The sequence below is a fragment of the Orbicella faveolata genome, unplaced genomic scaffold (genome assembly GCF_042242905.1).
Source record: "Orbicella faveolata isolate gen_17 unplaced genomic scaffold, um_ofav_v1 contig_2, whole genome shotgun sequence".
NCBI classification, from domain to species: domain Eukaryota; kingdom Metazoa; phylum Cnidaria; class Anthozoa; order Scleractinia; family Merulinidae; genus Orbicella; species Orbicella faveolata.
This window is the reverse complement of record NW_028301547.1, coordinates 14,995,001-15,013,563: the sequence shown is the minus strand read 5'-3', so window position 1 is coordinate 15,013,563 and position 18,563 is coordinate 14,995,001. Positions and strand designations below refer to the sequence as shown.

Sequence of the window (18,563 nt, the reverse complement as noted above, 5' to 3'; positions counted from 1 at the left end):
ACAGGTATCTCGAATGTTGACAACACGTTGTCAACGCTCCTAACATAAGCCAATCATATTTTTGCGTTGTGAGAGCAACGCATAATTCAAACTCTTGGGCTTAGGCGGTAGTCCCTCCTTTCGCGTGCTCCTCGCCTCCAGGATTTCGCGCGGCCATTTTTTTCTCGCGGTTTTCTTTCGCGTCACGCACGACGGACTAAGCGAAAGAGGGACTACTCGTAGTCTACATTACAAGAGGATATCATTACACTTAATCCGGTGTTACATCCCATTACATTATGTTACATCCGGTCAGCAGTCGTGCTTCTCCGACTTCCGGCCTACGCGTTCAGTTTATTCACCATTCTTGGCTTATCGACTATCGCAATATCTGACTCGATTTTAGCCAAAGACGTTACTTTGGATTGTTCAAAGGCATGCATTTGTTTTGTACATTGATCTCGACACATTTACTTTACTTCCTGGTTGGATAATATTGATGAATTTAGGTGCTCGATGGCAGAAATCGCAAGTATTACGACCATGTTTTGACCTTGTCAACTATTCTTTGTCAAGTGTATGCGGACTACTTGTATCATCATCTCTGGTCTGAAACACGGCAAACTGGATATTCGATGGGAGTAACCGTTAGATTAGAGTCTGTCCTAGATTTTGGTCAAGAAAATGGAGCGAGCGAAGAAGAAACACTGGAGAGAACCACGCGACGAAAGCATCCTGAAGAAATTCCCAAAACCTTCAAGGTTGGTTTTGTATCAATTCATATTCCATCAAATTCGTTGGCCAAAACCTTATTAACTAAATGTAGGTAACAGACAAAATGATAAAAGATACTTTTGAAGCTGATTTTCTCTCTCTAAAGCCTGTTTGAGCCAAATACATGAGCCCACCAATTTTGCAATTTTTTGCAATTTGCCCCAGGTATCTTCAGCACCCATGGCCAGAATATAGTTTTCCCCAAATTGATTTTATGATATTTAGAAACGTGAATATCTGTGTAATCTGTGCTGCTAATTTGGTTTATGTAGAAAGAGTACTTTCGGAGCAATTACGAATATGGTTGTCCTTGGTTTTCCTGCTTGTCTAAATTGCTGACAGGGAACATAGTAAGATGAGCATTTTCTTCTTGTTTATAAAACCCAAAATATTTTAACGGCGAATTTTATAATCTGGGAGAATGGCTCTTCCACCTGTATGAATTTCATTTGATTTGGTTCACATGCACCCGAGAATCAGACTCGTTTACTTTTACTTTTTGAGAGTGGAACTTTTGCTCAAAACATGGTCCTGAGGCCGACGTCATTTAGTGCGGCTACCATGGCAACGATACATTTGCCGATCCAAATATGTTTGTTTTTGTTTATCCCCCAAGGTAACCTACCCCCACACAAAAATTGAAGGGAGGTTAAAATTTTTCATTTCCAACTTTGCTTCACTTTCTTGGAGAATTGCTCTTAAATGTCACCAGATGTTCTTGGTAAGCAGATGGTAGAGCTAGGATAGATCTATCCGCACAACAGTCAGTTTTGGATATCGACGGCATTCTGACGTAGCAAATTGAAAAACAACCTTCTCAGTTTTGGTACAAATGTGGTGGTAAAATGGCCCATTCTGGGTTGTTAGCGGAGAGAGAGGGCCTACAACTAGACATGCTGCTATATACAGGAATTCTCGATGTGTTAAACTTCCTCGATAGTTCGGTAATCAAACTTTGCCCGTGTTTTCACGAGAGACTACCTAGGTTTTGTTTTAACTTTTCAGAAGTGAAATTTTTAATCGTGTAAACGCAGTAGTAAACCTCAGTAAACGTCAGCAAAATCAAAAGTAAGTCAACTCAGGTTTGTCGACAGTTGAACGCCTCATCAGGCATGGTTTAGCTCAGTAACCGACGGTAACCAAGGAAAAGAAGACTGTGTCTCGAAATCTTGGCGGCAAGTGTTCATGCGTTCAGCGCGTAAAGTATTGTGTACAGAAAAAGAGTCAACGGGCAAAAAAACTAAATTAACTAACGTTTAGGTAAAGAAATCAGGAACTGCCGTTTGTTTTCCTTTCCTCGTCAAGTGCCGTAAGCGTTTCCTTTCTGTTAGAAGGTCAGCTCAGCAGCAGGATACGTGCAGGGGCAAGAAGAAAACCCATTGGTCACAAAGAGGGAGAGAGAGCGAAAAAATCATAATCGAGATCTATGGAGAAGAAAAGCAAATGTTAGAATTCAAAGCGGCCCCGAGTAAGGAGAAGTACTACTAAACATCTAAGCAATCCGGGCTCCGCGGCAGATGCCGTTTCAGGTTTTTTGTGAAAGAAAAAGGTGTTCTGTGAAATATCAAAATTTTCTTTCCAATATTCATCTACTGGGCGCTTATTAACTTTTCCTACCTGCAGGGTGGGTGCTTTATTCGATTTCCAAAGCTAATCGAACCTCATCGAACATTCTAAACCATCAAATGAGATTTTTGAAAAGTCTCTCTTATTATGCAAGAACGTAACAAAACGAACCATAGAAAATAAATGTAACTTCAATTGAAACAACATTTCATGATCTACTACTTGTCACTACTGTTCTCATCCCATAGAGTCTTTACAACAGAGTCATATAACAAACCGAGCAGTGCAATGAACTGAAACAAAGTTGATTCCAAAGTAACATTTTGTGGCTGCTTTTTTTCCCGTGAGATTTTTACAATACGACGAATTTAGAAGCCTATTTGATGGGCCGATTAAAATAAGCACCAAAATTAATTGTTTATGTTAATGTTAACATGTATGACATGATCAATATCTTACTTAATTTAACAAATAAAGAAGCCTAAGCCGTGTATTACACTGTGATAAAACACGATGGGCATTTGAGAACACAAGGGAAATGTAGAAAACCCGAGTCCGGACTCTGTTTTAAAATAACTGAGATACTACGCAAGCTCTGATTGGTCAATAGTGTTGCTAAACCTATGTTCTATTGTACCGGTCAACCACGGTTCCCGATCTATGGCAGCTCTACGCGGGAACTAGAGAACTCGGAACTCTAGCGATAACAAATGTAATAAACAGTTTTGGCTTTCACTGGCTGAGATATCAACGACACGAATATCTTTCCATTCAACATATACATGGACAGCTCGTGATTTACAAGCTTTTCTTGTGTTCTCCCAACATCCCGTGTGGTTTATTGCGCCGGTAAACCATAGAAAGAGTGGTCTATTGCTTAAATAAAACATGGGTTTATGACCAATCAGAGCACGCGCAGGGCCCAATCTGTATTATAATAGTGTAATACACGGCTTAGGCCTCTTCATTTGCTTTATGATATAGATTTTACACGCGCAAAACAATAAAACATCCTTTTTCTATGCTTTATACTCTGATAAAACATGGGTTTTTGACCAATCAGAGCGCGCGCAGGGTCCTATATATCTATATTATAATTAACAAATAAAGAAGCCTAAGCCGTGTATTACACTGTGATAAAACACGACAGGCATTTGAGAACACGAGGGAAATGTAGAAAACGCGAGCCGCAGGCAGTGTTCTCAAATGTACGGAGTGTTTTATCACGGTGCATGTAATATCCTCTATATATCTCTCAGTTAGTACGAGCGCTGAGATTGGTCAATTTAGCGGGCCGTATTCTACTGTACGGCCCGCTAAAATTTAAAGCTGTTTTCTTGCCAAAATGTCTCGTGGTTTATCACCAAGTGTTCTTAACTTTTATAGCAGGTAAAAGTTTAAAACTTTCTTTTACTTCTAAAATTGTGTATAACACGTGCTAACGACTCAAGAGTCACTTAAGGTGGCTCCATAGGGTAATCATTTATCACGTTGCGCGCGCTAGTGTTATGTTTTGAATGCTGTTTTTGCATTCCTTTTTACACCCAGTCCTTTCAAACTTATTAAATGTAATAAGCAATGATGATATGTTGGTTTATTATCATATCTGTTAAAATCTTGGCTTTTAATGCTGAATTATAAATACCCAAACAAATGCGTGGTTTACCGTTTTTGTGGCTTTATTTGTGATTTCTTGAGTTTCCTTAGTTGAAATTTTCCAAAATTTTTACAGTACATTGAATACGGTGGGATACGAATTTTAAAAACGAAAAAAGTAAGGTTTGTACTGGCAGTTTTTTAGATGTTTGCAAATTTATGTCTTTTACCGCTGCAGAAAAACTGGTCAGATAGATTTCGCTGAAAAACGAGCTCCAACTAAAGTTAAATATTTATTACCTGTCTGCCAAATTTTACGGAATTTCACCGTAGGAAACGCGAGAAAATTCTTTTTGTGCCCATGTTGACGTCATAAAATATCGAAAAACACTGACGCTTTCCTTCAAGCGCGCGCAGATTACTTGAGCTTTCGTCCTAAGCGCGCGTGCGATCGTAAAACTATAGGTGGCTTCCGCGTGAATAGAAATCGTTCCCGAACCCGGCAGACACACAGTAGAGATATAATAAATATCTTCGCGCTTGGGCCATAAATCGATGAGGAAAAAACTCGGTCCGTATCTCAGGACGGCCCTCGAACTCGGTTAGTAAAAGGTATCTATAAACTAGGAAGTAGAAAAAGAGTGTCTCGTCCTAATTCCCTTTTTAAGCGATGACGTATTGTGTGACGTCATCGCTTTAAACACGAAGGCGCGCTATATAACGAAGTCTTCTCTGAGAAGACCGAGGCTCATTTGTCACTCACCGTTGACGTGCGCGGGTCAAATTCAAAATGGCGGGCGATTTGAATACACGAAAGGTAAGCTGTAAGTGAATTAAAGTGTCTTTGCTGTCTTTACTTGCCATAAAAATGAAATATCTTTATCTAAACCAAGTAGTACTTCTCAGATTACTATTTTAATGGATGAATCTCTAATCGATGTGCTCACCGGTTGGCTTACCGTGAACAACGGGGAGATCGTTCGTGTAGAGAAACCACGAAAAAAAAAATCAACACCAGGTTAGTTTGCTTTTCAAGGAATAATATTTACAACAGGATTATAAACTGATATTGTACCACTATTCGCAATGTCTATGCGGATAATTGTTCTATTTGTAATCTCAAGTCCGATCCCAGTGGGTATTGTAGAATAGTGTCAGAGCGTGAAGCATAAATATTCATTGCCCCCGTTTGCAAAGCAGCGGATAAATATTTCTGCGCGATATTTTAGGTCAGACTTTTTAATCTAACTTGTATGCCTTTTTCTTCTAACTACGAAATCCTTTCTTGGCATGTTAAGTTTGCTAAAACATAATTTTACCCGCCATTTGCAACGTTCTCTAACGATGTCCTTTAGTAGCGCTTTACCACTGAGTTCGAAACAGGTTATGTTCTCACGCATCGATATAATCTTGTTTTCTTTGACAGTTTCCGAAAAAACCGAAGCCGCCGACAATACACCAGCAACATGTGTCTAGCTGCAACGCGAGGTCGTTAGACAAGAGATCGACACCAGACAGACACAAAATCCTCCGCACATAAATGAAACACACGCATCTGTCACGCATGAGATGTGTGTATATTGTCGTTCGTCCCCATGTGTTCTCTTCGGTGAAACCTTGCCGTCCCGTTTGAGAGCGTTTGGTCAGCCTAGAATGACGAACCACGTGAAGCGGAAGGGGGAATATAAGTCCTTTTATACCATTCTAAACCGCCGCGGTTTATGGCGTGGTCCATTTACATAGCCGGGAAAGAAGCATTGGGATGTTACGCGGAAGACGTTCGGGAGGTCATGCCAGTTTGTGTTGTGGAAGATGTAAGGAAACGGTGGCCAAATCCTGACGGAGTGCCCTACTGTGGTCACCGTCGTTCATAAAAGCAGCATTACACTGCTCCATCAGCATTTCCCTCCTTAGCCATAACACTCATGACAAGAAAACTCACTAGACAATTAAAAATAGTCTACATTTATTTCCAAAATGGTAACGCACAAGTTATAACTGCGGACTCGGATCAGACAGTCTGTTATAAATTGCGACTATTTTCAGCAACTTTATGTGTTTATATCAAGATTAAGAAAGTTTTAATTTATTGAGACAAAGCTTTTGTAAGAAGATAAATGGTTTTTCAGCCGAATAATGGATGACTTCACTGGCCCCAGTCTGTGGCATTTAACGCTTTCAGTGTTTTGGATATCCCTACTGGGGATACCCAAAACACTAGCTAGGGATATGGGTACGGGGATACCCAAAACACGAGGATACCCAAATCACTGTGACACCGGCGAGGGTAATTTTTTTGGTTTCTAGGGGAGTGGGAAGGCCGTTTTTTTGCATAATGTCTTTAATGCGGCATTTATATAACTACTGGTCTATATAAAATTTACGGATTGGTAGCGCAGTTTTACTTTTGCCAGTCTTGAAGTGAATTGAATGAGCATTGTCTGAACTGAATGAGCACTGTATGAGCATTGTATGAGCACTGAAGTATACTGTTTACAGTAGTTATAATGAAGTCAGGGTACGATTCATTTGCAGTTTTCAGTTTTTTATGAAGTTTTGGAAATGTGCTGTTTTATATTTTTTGTCAACGACAGAGTGGTTGTGATTAAACAATCGATAATCGTTTTGTCAGGGTAAAGACAATACGAATGTTCATTGATGACAAGTATACGGTTAAAACAACAAATTAATTTTCGGTGAGGTACTTAGCGTTGCCAAATATCTTTAAAGATAATAAGGTGTCGATTTCAGAGAGAGAAACTTGTACTTTGCAGCTTTCCTTTGCTGTTTGTAGGATCAGCGGAGTACTTTTAATTTCAGCTTTTAAACGAAGATTTGGGGGTAGATTTTGGTTTATACAGTGTCGGATAAATTTGCGCTCACGGACAAACTCATAATAACATATTTTTGATACATACAATTTTAGATAGACAAGCGGGTCGCACACGCGATATGACAAGTATATGGTTAAAACAACAAATTAATTTCTGGTGAGGTAATTAGCCTTGCCAAATATCTTTAAAGATCCTCGCTGAAACAAAAACAATAGTTAATGTAAGAAATTTGAAAAATACACTGTAACAGAAATTCCTTTATTTATATGTATTGGAAAATTTAGTTATTAATCTTTCTTTTGGGTTGGTACATTTCGCTGACCCCTAGCACATGGACTGACACGATGGACCTGGTACATGAACCACCAATGGACTACGCTCAATGTAAACCCCTAAAATTTCTAACACAAAAGTTCTAAAGTTTAGTCTAAGAATCAGTTTGTCTGCTTATGTTCCAATCTTCTAGGAACAATTTTTAAACGTCATCGCTTCTGCATGCATTGCGTGCCGTTTATTTTGTAGTCCGCTTTACTCTACCCTCCAGGGACGCTTTCCATTCGACCAAATATTCCGGAAATTCCGGGTGTGGGAGGGAATGAAACAGAAATTTTCCGGACTTTCATTCCAAATTTTGGGTGTACCTCGCGAGGTTGGCCTAAAATTCTGGAAAATCAGAAAATTACTCAACATGGCTTATCCTTAAGCTTCTCGATATCAGTGCTCCAAAGGAAAGCGTAAACTTGTTTTGAAGGTGGGATGGATAGTCCATCAGCTGAGAGCCGAAAATTTGGGTTCATGGCTCACTTGAGAGGAACAGCCGAAACATGTCTTATCTTAATCTTCGACTATTAAGCATCCTACAAATGTATGATAGCAAGGAAAGAATGGTAGCTTTCACTTTGTAAATCGAATTTTAAATTTTCCCTTACATACTCTTCTTTTGCCGCCATCTTGGATTTTTGGGGAAGGCTCCAAAGTAGTCTGTATTTCTTTAATGTGTTTCAAATGCAAATTCTAAACGTATCGGAACTACAAACATGATGTCCATTTGTTCTAGTGCTTGAATTATCAGTACATGACGTCATAAGTGACGTCATAACGCCTGATTATTGGTCACAATATGATCATTTTGCACTTATGATCATTGCAAAAACATTGTGGGGTACGGTTCTCAAAATTATTTCATGAAAAGAGGGCAAGTAGATAAAATATATGTATAAATTGCAAGTTTGTTGAAATAAAGCCCTCAAAATCATTTGCCTGTTTCCTGCATCCAAACATGCGGTGTCACAAACAAAAGTGCAAAAGAGTTTCCTCTGCACCATGATCTGATCAATGGTGGATGAATCCATTGTATGCGGTTGTGAGGGTTCTAGCGGGAGTTAGCTTAGAAAGCTTCTTCACGAGTAGTTAGCTATTACTTCATCACAGACCTACATCCATAAGGAGTTGGCTCCAGTAGCATCAAAGAAGACATCAGAGCTGCAGGAAAGCTGGTGGATCAGCTCAAGGATGTTATCACCTGGCCATGGAGACAAGATGCAGCATTAACAAGCTTGTCCACACCGGGGTATCAAAGTGACAACAGAAGTAAGTGATGACTTATTGCAGGCCAAGAGCAAGGTAAAGGATGCAGTGAATGACTGTGACGACCGTTGCTCATCTAATCCCACTTCAGATTACTTATATCCTTTGAAGAAAGCCAAGCTGAAGTCTTTTAAGGATCTGTAGGCTGTGCGTAAGGTTCGCAACTAGGATGTGGTACTTCCTCCTCGTACGGATCGTGATGTATTTGCTCTGATGGCACTTGTCGGATAGTTTTGTCCATCCCTTGGACTCTTGCCGGTCCTTGTGGACCCCCGTGAAAAACAACTGCGCAAAGCCAAACTCTCCCAACAGCTAGAGTGACGCATCACAGTCACCGAGAAATACCCAGAGAACGCAACCAGTATTTTTCAGTATACCTGGAATGGTGGTCTTGCAGAAGTTGAATATCCCGGCCCTCTGGAGGTATGTCTCATGTGGTCGCTAAGAGTGTTTGAGTTGGTAATAAGCACCGGCAACAGGCACGTGGACGTAGTGTTCGGCATGTATCACGAGGCATCGATCGAGAATGTCGAAAGATTTTAAAGAGGGTCTACCTCTAACAGTGAACAGTACAAGAACATATTTCCTGCCTATACTGAAAAGCCAGGGAACAAGCTCTTCAGTGTCGTCGCAAACAAGCCTGATATCACCAATTCCCTGGTGTCACAGTGGAAGACAGAAGCATTCTGAGGCAGGCTCAGTTACCGGATCATGTATGAGACAACCGAAGATCAGTGCTAGAGATTAAGACGCAGCCACATGCGAGCAAGTTCCTCAGATAGGGCACAAACCTTCGAATGTGCTACATGAAGAATGGAAGAGGTGGAAAGACCGGAATGATAAAATTTCTTTAGTTATTAACAGCTTGGAGAAGTAACTTGACCAAGGCATTGACAAGGACTACTTCATGAAAGTTCTTATTAGCGCACACACGATCACAGCCTGTGATACTCTCTGGTAAGCATTAATTCTCCAATACAGTGAAAGGTACGTATGAGCTATGGCGAGAATTGGGAAGGAGTGAACAGTATCTGAAGAGATACTGGAGGAGGTACTCATGTGACAGCTCTACGAGAAGGAGTGCCAGAGTATGGATGCGCTGCGCTATGAAGTCCACTGCGCCGGCGGGAAAATCTAGCCAGAGACTTTGCGGCCATGCCAATCATCTCTCTGACTTCGCGTTACAAGAGCAAATTGTCAAGCAGCAATCTGGAAAGGAGCCGTCACCACAGAGAAGACAGTTGAAAAACGACGCTAATAGCGGAGTATTTTTTGACAATTTTTGAGGTGTCTGGAAAGGTGCTCAAACAGAGTCTTGAGTGTTTGATATAACTTCTCGATCGGAACTACAACTAAGGAGAAACAGAAAAATAAAATCGTAGAAATATCTGCTAAAGCAATCAGATATCCAAACACCATCACGGTCATGATTTACCGTGTTTACGCTTGATGAATGGTTTATGACTTTGAGAAGTTAAAGATCCAAATGCAAGTGACAGCAGTGACAAAGGGCGTTATACGAGCCTGGCGTTTCTGTACTCGAACGAGCTCTAGACTGAAGTGTGGACCTAGTTACATGTATCTACGTTAAGTTATGGTATATTGGTTCATGGCGTAGTGTGTTTAATTAACTAAACGTAGAAAATGTTTTTTCTAGTACTGTGATGTGGAGCACCTTGTTGGTAATTTAGTTATTTCAGATAGTTGAGTAGAGTTTGAATACATAAACTTCAAAACAAAATGGCGGCTATTGTGACGTAATTTATGACGTCATCATAGCTTGAACAACTACAGAAAATACTGAAATGATATCTAAGATACTAATTATTTCAAATATACGTCCAGGCAAAATATCGTGTACTTCTAAGAAAAGAAACATATAAGAAAATAACGTTTAGAATTCCAAGATGGCGACCAAAAGGAGGGTATTGGGGGTAAATTTAAAATTCGATTTACAAAGTGAAAGCTACCGTTCTATCCTTGCTATCATGCATTTTTATGACGCTTAATAGTCAAAGACAAAGAATATACAAGTTTCGTTTGTTCCCCTGAAGTGAGCCATACAACCACCTCAGCTGATGGACTAGGAGCCATATCCGTTATCCTTCCGTGGGCATGACCGGATTGACCGCGCGAGTAAAAGAGGCAAAGAGCGGCCATTTGTTTCCCCTTTGTTTATTTCCGCGCGAAACTCGGGACGTGAAGGCCTGGGACGTCCAGGCAACCGGAAAAAGATTGGTCGAGATTGGTCGAGAAAAGCGCCCAAGATTGCTCGCAAGCCTCGCAAAGATTGCGGAAATGTCGGAAAATCGGGTGAAATCATCGCAGTTGCTGGGGGGATTGCCCTCTTCCAAAAAACCAAAAGATTGGCGTAAGGCCATCTTCGTCGTCAGAGAGATGAAAGAACACGTTTATCAAACGAGAGGAATGGCTTGTGCTGTCGAAGTGGGAAGCTCTGTTCGCTTGGTTACTTGGCGTGGTGTAGTAGACAATGCTGATTGCAACAAAGTGGTAATGGATCGCTTTGCGAAAAAGTCTACGGATGTACCAAAATACCGTCTCCAAAAGTTAATGGGTACGACCTGTGGCAGTTTCGCGTTTTTTTCCGTGAGTTGTAGTGAAAACTTTGCTTTCCTACAGAGCAAAGTTCCAGGAAGTGAAATCAAAGCGTCAACTCTTACAGCGTACTCGTTTTCAGGAGGAAAGACGATTGAACTGAAATTCAAGTACGACGAAAGTAAGAAGGAATACGAACTAACTTGTGATGGATTGGAGAAGCGAGTTACAGAGGAAGTATCCCTACTGGGATGCCCAATTATCGACAAAGCAGCGGACAAAGAGAGGGCCGTTGTTGGCGTAGTAGGCAGGAGTGATGCTGGGAAAATTGTTCCCTGTTTCATAACGGAAAAGGAATTTGGTAAGTCTAATTCGTGTGTCAGTTTTTATAGTTTTTTGGGTTTGTGATGTGATACACGTATGTTCTCGTCCAGTGGAAAAAGGCTTTCATTTCACGGTAGGACACTCAACAAAATATCTTGATCCAGATTGGATCAAGGGTTAGGTACAATCAAAGTCAATAATGTGTCCTGAACTTGCTAGTAATATTTCTTGGAGTTTTCTCACCTTTCTTTCATTTCCAAACAACCTCTTTAACATGAATAATTTTGTACCAGTCAATTTAAAGCTTCAACATCCCCCTTGGGAACACCCCCTGGGCATTTGACATTTTGATTTTTGCTTGATCAAATTACAAAACGTGGACCCCTCAGTCTGGACCCCCTACTGGACTCCCATCTGGACCCCCTTCTGGACCCCTTCTGGATCCCGTTCTGGACCCCTATTTGGACCCCAACCTGGACCCCATCTGGATCCCCTATTTTTTCTTCCAGAAAATATGGTCTCCTGATTTAAATAATTAAACTTAGAACCTAACACGATGAAGTTTTATTTAATCAGGGAGCAAAATGTGAAGAAATCAATGAATTCACGCAGTGTTGTGTCTACGATAACAAAATGGCTGCGGCCGCATTATGAGAGTTAACTAGTTGTACCTATCGGTAAGTGCCAACGAGTGAATTGAGTTAGTAAACAAGAGTCGATTGAATTTTGTAATATTTCTTTGGGATACTTCTAGTATAACAGGTGTTAAAATCAATTTCTTTTAGTTAATGTTTCAAATTATTGCTGTAATTGAACACAACATGGTTTATTTTTCAACTCAGTGAGTGAACAAAACGCTAAACACTTAATTTTTTTGTATTTTTAAAAATCATACTTGTTACATTTCCAGTACAATGTATAACAGGTGTTAAAATTGATTTCTTTTCCCTCGTTGGGCGATTATTTTGGTAAGCACTTAAGTAATTTGCCTACCATTCTGCTTTTTGAGGTGTATACATCTTGAATTTGTTGTGATTGAATAGTACAATACAATTGTTAAAGCTGAACAAGACCCGAGTTGTTTTCTGGAATGAATTTGAGTGTTGTTTATTTGATTCAGGGTAACGCTCAGGATTTGTACGCCATCCGTTTGACAAATTATTTCGGTAAGTAGTTTGTCTGACATTCTGCTTTTTGAAGGTGAATGTAACTTGGATTTGTCGCGATTGAATCGCATAATTGGAAAACCTCATTCAGGTATTTATTCGAGCGAAGGTGCTCTTTGAGTGTAAATTTCAATCAATGTGTTGACAGAGCTCAAATCGAACCAACGAGTTCACTTCTGACAACCTCTGAGCAAAGTTCTTGAAATTAAAAGAAACTTCAAACCAAACATATACCATTAATCGCTTAAAAACTTACCACAAATCACCAAATTGATGGCAAATAATCCTTTAAAAACACGTTCAAATTAAACAAACAACATTGATAATCTTCGTCACATTACATGGAAGCTTGTTTTACACTGTTCACTGCTCAACACTTTTGTCTCCGTGAAAACGCGTTAAATCAAAGTTACACGCACCTCATTGATCCTTTACTAACTTATTTTACATTCACCTTCAAAAAGCAGACGCTGTGTCTCTCTGTCTGGCAGCTGGGCAGGTTTTTAAGTGTCCGAATTCGGAAGGCTGCCGGTCGGTTGCCGTGGCACAGTGGTAATGGGTATCACTTGCTGTGCCGGTGACCCGGGTTCGATTCCCCTTGGGGTCGCCTGTCATAAAGTTCTTTTTACGTTGTTTTACTTTTTCAAAAAAAATTAAGCCTCACTGCCGGACACAGAGTATTTTAAAAAACCTGTCCAGCTGGTGACATGTAACCACAGCGAAAAGCAGAATGTCAGACAAACTACTTACCGAAATAATTCGTTGAACGGATGGCAAACAAATCCTGGGCGTTACTCTGAATCAAATAAACAACACTCAAATTCATTCCAGAAAACAACGGTTTTAACTCGGGTCTTGTTCAGCTTTAACAATGGTATGATTCAATCACAACAAATCCAAGATGTATATGCCTCAAAAGGCAGAATGGTAGGCAAAATAATCGCCCAACGAGGGTCCGCATGAGAGCTGAACAATATTGAAGCCTTGTAACATCACAAAGAAAAATAGTGTTCTGATTGGTTTGTGTGATATATTGACAACATCCAGCTACATCCTAATATGGCCAAAAAAATGTCACTGATGGAACTGGATTACACGAAAATCAAGCTGAAAGATCTGAGATTTTTTCTACATAGCCATCAAACTACGCAAGGTTCTATATCCTGCCGTCTCGACAGGCTTGCGTTTTCACTGGCCTGTCTTGTTGGCAATTAACCGGGTTATGTCTAATAATCAATTACGATTTACCGGGTTACTGAAAAATCGTGTGGCCACTCTTTTCGGCAGTTTATTGAACTTAAACCAGGTTAACAGTTACCATGGAAATTAATTGAAGAACAACAGATCTTTTAACCAAGTTTGGTTAATTTTAAACTACCTTTCTGCATGGTCTAACACAGGTTAGTGGTCTCTTATCAGTGCCGTGCATTGGCTTTTTCGTGAAATGTGTCAGTCATCACGGTCTGTGTGTGAGATGTTGTTCACTGTGGCACAAAAGTGCATGATCCGTTCTACTGAACATGGCAAGTGGTAACAACAGTTCAAAACAGGTGTATTACTAGAGCGGATTTCTAGTTTTTTCCTAATATGTGTCGGCTATACCATATCAGTCAAGTTTGCAAGGAACCTTCACGCCTGAACCATGGCCTGAACAGGAAGCGCTCACTCACCTTAGAAGGAAAAATTTTAATGGACCTCTGCAAAGAACACAAGAATACGTTAAAGGGAAGGGGCAGTTCGTTACAATGGCAGGAAATGCAGACAAATGAATGAATGAATTTGTGACTAAACTTAAAGTGGTACTATGACGAAAATCTCATCTCTCCTTTCGCAGCCATTTTAAAACATAAACAAGTAGCCTGTGCGAGAAGAAGAATGCTGTTTACTATATTCAAATATCTCTTTTCATTCCAGAGATATTTGAGTTTTTAAAATATGCAAATTAGCCTAGTGATGACGTCGTACACTCAACCAAATTTTGATCAAATATGATGAAAAAAGATATCTCAGCCAATTGATATCAGAAATGTTTGATTCTTTGCAGTAAGATTCTACTAAATGTGCTCCACAATATGAGCTTAACAGTTTGGTTACCATGGCAACATACTTGGTTCCAGACCTCACCAATATTAAAGGCATTTCTAGCCACGTTTTGCGTTCCATTTTGATATTTGCAAATGGTGCCTCATATGCTTGATCCAGCAAGCATATAAATATGTCAGCTCAAGTTTGTCGCCTCGTTTAATGTTTTGTGACCTGAAAATCACTAACATATTGAAATCAAGAGGGTGGGGACTGGAAAGGAGTGAGTCACCATGGGAACAGAATTTTTGTAGCCGTAGGTGTGTTTCCTGTAGAACTATTAGCCTACCAAGTTTCAATGGTCTGCACTGCAAATTGACCAAGATAGCTCTATTTATATACTTGATATAAAATTGAGTTGAGTGTATGACGTCATCAGTCATCTCATTTGCATATTTTACACATTTTTCAAACTTAAATATCTCCGGAACTAATGCAGATATTTGCAAATGGTAAATGGCGTTTTCATTCTTTCATGGAATTCTATGTGATACACCTAAAAAATGAAGGGGGAAAAATTTGATCATAGTACCACTTTAAGTGAAGTACATTTTCCAAACGTAACAGCTGTGGACCAAGAGCATTTCCCAGTTCCTAGGTGCCATAATCCACGCTTCTCTATCGATAAAGATGCTCAGAAGCGAGTGTTTCTTTTTGTCATAAAGGAAATAATACGCAAAGTTCTTAGTGATAGGACTTGATGTTCATTCGGAGGTGCTCTCTATTAAAGCCCAGGTATAAAAGTCATGCATGGTAGGATTCCTGGTGATTTCCTCAAACCATCGCTGACTTTTCGGATAGAGTTAAATTCGAGGACGATTCATTCGAGGGTGATGGAAAACACTCTGACGTCTACATAAAATCAACATCGTGTTTGAAATAACTGCCTTGGAAATTTGTGTATAGTGCGCATGAGAAGGAAGACAGACAGCCTTAGCCGTGAATGTAAAGAAACTGAAGGACACGAAAACAAAGAAAAAGAATCAAGAAAATAAAAGACTGTAGTTCTCAAAGTCGGCCGTTTTGTTTGTTTATCCGTGTTGTGACGTCAATTGTGTCCACCCACTTCATAACCTATTTCAATGCAGCCGCTCATAAAATGTAACCCTTTAACCGAGTCAAGTTATTTGGGAATTTAAACCCAGTTAACTGCGGCCACAGCCATCAGATTATTCTAGACACAACGCTACGTGAATTCATTAATTTCTTCTCTTGCTCACTGATTAAATAGACTTCATCATGATATGCTCTTAGTTTAATTATTTAAATCAGGAGCCTGTATTTTCTGGAAGAAAAAATAGGGGGTCCAGAAGGGGGTCCAGATGGGGTCTAAAAGGGGGTCCAGTAGGGGGTCCAGAAGGGGGTCCAAATGGGGGTCCAGAAGGGGGTCTAGATGGGGTCCAAAAGGGGGTCCAGTAGGGGGTCCAGATTGAGAGGTCCACCTTTTGTATTGACCCTCAAATTCCCATCCCCTGGGGCAAAAATTGTGTTCAAATGCCCCATGTTAGGGCCATAGTAGGCAAGGCCACAAAAAAGGGGCATACATGCCAAAAATGTCTAATGAAAAAGAAATGAATGCACCCTTGAACACCCACTTTGAACTTCCATCTGTGTTCCACTGTTGTATAAATTTAAAGTGTTTAAATTTTTTGCAAGTAAAACTTTTTATTCACCTTATAACAGTCAATACAAAGCTTTTGAACACCTTTCTTTTTGATCCAAAATGTTACAAAGAATTGTGTTGTCTCTTGATGACTTCAAATTTGACCCTAACTTTGGGGCAACTTCCCCCTACCCTTACCTCTCCTATAAGGTGTAATTATGCCTCACCCCAATAACAACCATCAACTTCAAATTCTAGCTTGAAAGGTCAGTCATATCCAGCCCTGACAGCCTAATCTCTGGGTAAAGAGACACCTGAAGTATGATCTATTTAATTCCGTCCAGTGACATCACTTACTGTTTTTTATAATGATGTAAAGTAATTTCTGATTGGTTTTCAGTTTGTACAGGATAGATACAAGTTTTTTTATTGTCAGATTAATTCTGGGTGTTGCCGGCAGTGGTGTAAATGCAGTCTGAGTTAATTATAAATCTTTTCCTTCATTCTACTGTTCTACATTAAATGCTCTTGATTGTAAACGTGGCACCCCCAACATGAAAAACACATGTTCTTACTTTTTGTAATCAGACTTAAGCCTAATATTTACAGTCTTGTTTTTCAGCATGTTTATTCACTCAGATTCACAGACAAGTCACTCCTTTACCTTTTTATAGCCACAGTTGTCTGCAATTCTCTTGAACATTAACAACATTACAAGTCCATATTTGCCTCAAAACTTCCATCATGTCAATTTATAGTTGGCAAGATCACTATGAATTTTGCAACCGGAAATTCACAACTTCGTTCTGAAATTTGCATTTTGTTTGACTACTACATAATATTTATTGCAAATTCATAGTGAACTTCGGTAATTGCAAAAGAATTGTGGAAACTGCTAATGTCACAAGGTTTTTGAAGTGCTGTAATTTTACATTATTTTATCAGCTTTATTATTGATTATTTTGCAACTGGGCTGCCCAGATTAACATGTCTGTGAAAGGTTTTTCCTTATGTCAATTCAACAGATCATGAAAACAATGCAACAGAAGAAGATGAAGAAAAAGAAAAAAAATTGAAGGTGGATGTGTTGCTGATGATAATCTTGGTATGCATTTTTTTGTGTGTTATTAATGATTATAATGACACTACTGTATTTGGGAATGACTGAAACATCATAGTGCATCAACCTTGTTTCTAAGGTTGAACTCTATTCCTCCTTGCTGATATCAGGACTGGAAATAACAGTCGGTCATCGGACATTGTCCGACCAAATTTTGAATATGTCTGGCCAATTTCACATTATGATCGGACATGATGTCTGAACATTTCATCAACACCAAGTTATAGTTCATCCATAAAATTTGGTTAGATACATTGTTAAAAGGCTCGAAATTGTGACCAGTACGCTCACCAATGCGGTTAAAACTTCATTTTTGGCGACCAAAAATTCTGGTTTAGTCGACAGCCCAAAATACGTCTGCGTTCACAGTACAGGCTATCATAATGGCGACTTCATAATGGCGTTTCTCTGTGTTGATGATCAAAAAACGGTTATTTTCTCAGACATTATGTCCTTCCAGAACTACATCGTGAAAGATATTTGCTTCTATAACATTCAACATGAGAAAAGAAAGCAATTTATCATTTTGCTTTGCTGTAATGGATTACAGACATTGAAAAACTTGCAAATGGCTGAACGCGTTTGAAATCGCCCTTTTATGCATTGCAAACCCTTGAGCATTGAGTACGTCATGTATGCCTACCGATTGTGTCTCTTGTAATGCATGAATTCTTCACTGACATTACATTAGCTACGTACACAAAATTAGCGGCCAAAAAAGTCTTGGAAATTTTTTCTTTACAGATTTCATGCATTGAGTTCTTTTCTGAATAAAATTTCTACTTGATTTTTATCACTTAGTCGCCAAATGGCCACTCAATAATTTTTTTTAATTTTGGGCCCTTGACTCTGACAGTTTGAGCCATATCCAGGAGCCCATTATGGGCTTCTGCCATATCATAAAGCAGAAGTGTTCATCTTTCCTGTACTTGCCAAATAAAGTACTCTTCAGAAATCGCCCTATTATGCATTACATGCATTGCGATATGCTGTTAGCACTTCATGTTTGGACCCCAGAGTCAACTTTGGTCAGAAGCCCATCACTAGGAGCCTGCAACTCCTATACTAAGCCTATGTCGCGGTATTTTTACAGACCGGTCTATTTTAAGGCTTCTTTTCCCAGGAAAAAAGTCATTTCCGGTCTATATGAGTGCACATCGGTAAGGAAATAAATGGCGGTCTCAGGTGGACATGTCGACCTAATCCTCCTGTGAAATTATAAAGTTCGTGCTTGTGATTGGTCACTGAGGTTCCTGTAGGGGTCTGAATCTGTGGTAAATTCAAACTAAAAATAGATCGGTCTATGAAAATGCCAGGACAAGAATAATTGGGGTAGTTGCACACTCCCAGTGATGGGCTCCTGCTTTAATGGTGGC

The 18,563-nt window shown here is 39.7% G+C and overlaps 1 protein-coding gene and 1 long non-coding RNA gene across 7 annotated transcripts in view; both read left to right on the top strand.

Moving 5' to 3' along the window:
• The first annotated feature begins 260 nt into the window (after positions 1–260).
• On the top strand, positions 261–6,558 carry LOC149112090 (uncharacterized). The gene is made up of 2 exons (XR_016207324.1): positions 261–740; positions 5,342–6,558. It is a non-coding gene; the product is annotated as an uncharacterized LOC149112090 (long non-coding RNA).
• Positions 6,559–10,564: 4,006 nt separating this feature from the next.
• LOC110047308 (uncharacterized) overlaps positions 10,565–18,563 on the top strand; it is a 29,388-nt gene continuing 21,389 nt past the window's right edge. For 2 of the 6 annotated variants that reach the window (XM_089289814.1, XM_089289813.1), the window contains exons 1-3: positions 11,125–11,253; positions 11,793–11,893; positions 17,093–17,172. The gene's annotated coding sequence lies outside the window, so the exon portion shown is untranslated. Of the gene's footprint in view, positions 11,254–11,792; positions 11,894–17,092; positions 17,173–18,563 lie in introns of all 6 variants that reach the window. The other 4 variants (XR_016207269.1, XR_016207270.1, XR_016207271.1 and 1 more) reach the window with 3 other exon arrangements.